The 3,061-nt window shown below is 53.1% G+C and overlaps 1 non-coding gene across 1 annotated transcript; it reads left to right on the top strand.

Annotated features, from left to right (window-relative positions):
- The first annotated feature begins 874 nt into the window (after positions 1 to 874).
- On the top strand, positions 875 to 948 carry TRNAT-GGU (transfer RNA threonine (anticodon GGU)). Its single transcript has one exon. It is a non-coding gene; the product is annotated as a tRNA-Thr (tRNA).
- Positions 949 to 3,061: the final 2,113 nt, after the last annotated feature.

Below are 3,061 nucleotides of genomic sequence, written 5' to 3'. Positions count from 1 at the left end.
GCGAAAGGACATGTCAAATCAATCATATTTAAACAAAAGCCTCTCCCGCCCAAGGGCCCTTTTAAAAGCTGCTTATTTAATTAAAAGTCCCATTTTCCATATTTATGGCCCTTATTCAGTTAAATATTAACCGCTGGGGCCAGGGCTGGTGTGTGCTTTGAGAGCGGTGTGTGAGGAGGTTCATTACCACGGCCGGATTTATCTGATGGCCGTGCGGGATCAATGCACCCTTCCTTGGACAAACACGCAGCCCCACAGCCCTCCTCCGGCCCCGCCGGCCCCGCCGGCCGCGTGGCTCCTCGCTGTCTGTGTTGCTTCCACGTTCTGTCTCTACCCAGAGACGGTGAGACAGTAAGAGGCCCAGAGAGGCAGTGAGACACCCAGAGAGAGACCCAGAGAGACAGAGAGAGACTCAGAGACAGTGAGACATAGAGAGACGGTGAGATATAGAGACAGTGAAAGGACGTATTGTCTTTCTCTGTGTCTAACTCAGACAGGACCCCCTACTTACTTTTCTGGGCCCAGTAAAAAAAATGAAATTGTGGGGATTCTCGTTCAAAAACTAGGAATTTCAAGGTGGCCCTGTGTGGCTGCACAGGTGGCACACCCTAGTCTCTGTCAACATCTCAAGAGATAGAGATGTGTGTGCTGGGTCCAGGGTGGTGAAAGCCCGCGCCAAACCCTACTCACTGCTCTTTCTGGCCTCCACTTTACTGGGTAGATTGGAAAAAAAAAAAAGGAAAAGGGGGACAGCTGGTATCTTTTAAGGGTTGGATCCCCAAAAGCTCAGGGGCAAGGGTGTCCCAGTTTATAGAACTCCTCAGGGGTGATGGTCCCTGGCCAAACACAGGCATTAAAAAGAAAGGAACCGGGTGACCGGTTAGCTCAGTTGGTTAGAGCGTGGTGCTGGTAACACCAAGGTTGCCGGTTCAATCCCTGCATGGGCCTCTGTCAGCTGCACCCTCCTTAAAAGAGTCAACTATGCCATTGTAGCATGAAAGCAATGTGTAACCAATGACCATGGCTGTTCCCCAATAAAATCTTAAAAAGAAAGAAAGAGAAAGGAACCATCAGATAAGGAAAGTGTCTGGATCTGAGCAGGGGACTTGTGTCTGCAGAATCATCGCCAAACAGAATCTTACCCAGGGTTCCCACCGGCCAGGCACCATGCTAAGTGCTATCCAAGTTTTAACGCATGTAACCCTCACTTACGTCTTATTTTTATTTTTTTTAAAGATTTTATTGGGGAATTGGGGGAGGGGAACAGCATTGGGGAATGGGGGAAGGGGAAATGACAAGTTGCTGTCCTTTTGTTCTTGTCTAGTTGTGGAGGACGTTGCTTCACTGGCCCATGTTGGTTTTATCATTGTGCTCTTCCCAGGTGAGGCAGATCGGTTGCCGGCCTCTGGACGGCTGCTCACAGCGGCTCTTGGCAGCTCACACCAGCTTCACTGCAGCCTATGCCGTTGCCGGCGACTCACAGCAGCCCAGCTTCAGGTCGAGCTGTTGTTCACCATCTTAGCTGTAGAGGGCAGCATCACTGGCCCTCATGTGGGATCCAAACCGGAGCCCTGCTGCTCAGAGCCGGCGACCCAAGCCAATTCCCAACCAATGTGCCACTCGGCCCGCCCTCACTTCCATCTTTTAAAGTAGGTACCATTCTGATCCCCAGTTTACTGATGGGGAAACCGAGGTTCCAGGTTAGGTATTGAGCCCAAGGTTCACACAGCCACTGAGGGGCAGAGCTGGGATTGACCCGGGTCCCCTAGTTGCTAACCACACAGTAGAAATTGCCAGTCAGTGAGACCAGGCTGAGGTTACAAACTGTGACCTCACTCAAGTTCCTGCCCCTCCCTCCAAGAGCCTGTTTTCCCAACTGGAAAACCAGGGAGGAAGATTCTTGGAGTCATTTTTAATCTAGTTTTTGGTGGCTTCACCCTGGGTCCTTTACCCCACACCGCTGCTCCTGACACTGTAGTTGGCAGATGCCCTCAGCTGCCTGGGAACTCGGGTCTCCCTCCACCTGTTCTGAGCCCTGCCTATGCTCTTCATCACCCTGGTGGCCTTGGTCCCCCCAGCTCCCGTTCCGCCCCATGCCATGACCCTCTAGATGTCAGGGACAAAGCCAGAGTGCTCCATCCCCATCTGTGCAATACTCCAGGGGAGCAGGGGAGCGCTTTCTCTGTCCCCATCACAGGAAGCCGCCTGGTGAATGGAAAAGGTACACGTTAGGGCCACAGAGTCTCAGATTCCCAACTCTGCATTTACTGGTTCTGCAAATGTGGGCTGCCTCACATCACCTCTCTGAGCCTCGGTTTCCCCATCTGCAAACTGGGGGTAATGATAGAACCTCCTCGGAGTTGATACAGGATTAAATGACATAATTCTTCCAAAGGACTTAGCAGTGCCAGCACCCAGTGGGCATCACTGCCAGCCCTGCAGGACCTGGTGGGGCTGCCAGAGATGCTGCCAACCTTGGCCCCTCCAACGTGACATCTCTCCGAAGGGTGATGGCGCTCCAGGTCCTGCTTTCCACTTTGCCAGTCTTCCAGTGGCCTGGCAGGGGAAGACTTGGTCTCCATTGCCACCCCTGGACCTGCTGTGACCTCAGTCCTTGTGCATGCCACTGAGGCCTCAGTTTCCCCAGCTGTGGAGTGAGAGGATTGCTGGGTTTGTAAAATCTCTCTGGGCCATTTGCAGGGCTAATGCATATCTGCAGCCCACAGCGTGAAGAACCTGACCCGAATGCGAAAATTTTGGCAAAACGTGCCCATTTATGCTCAGAAAGGAACGTGTGATGAGAGAGGCAGGTGCCTAGGCCCTTGGCACTGCCTGTTAGGTGCCAGAAGCCAGGCTGGGGAAGGTATCTTCTAGGTCACACACACACAACACACACACAGGCACACACAACACGCACACGAACACACCTGCACACGCACACGCAGGCACACCTATGCACGCAGGCACACACCGCAGCACACCTTTGGCCTCACGTTCCACCCTTCATTTCGATCCTGTTAGGAGCTTGGTTTCCTCCACCACCCGCCCCCCCGCCCCCAAG

Source organism: Hipposideros armiger, unplaced genomic scaffold, assembly GCF_001890085.2.
Source record: "Hipposideros armiger isolate ML-2016 unplaced genomic scaffold, ASM189008v1 scaffold_62, whole genome shotgun sequence".
NCBI lineage: Eukaryota > Metazoa > Chordata > Mammalia > Chiroptera > Hipposideridae > Hipposideros > Hipposideros armiger.
This window is presented reverse-complemented; position numbering and strand designations above follow the sequence as displayed.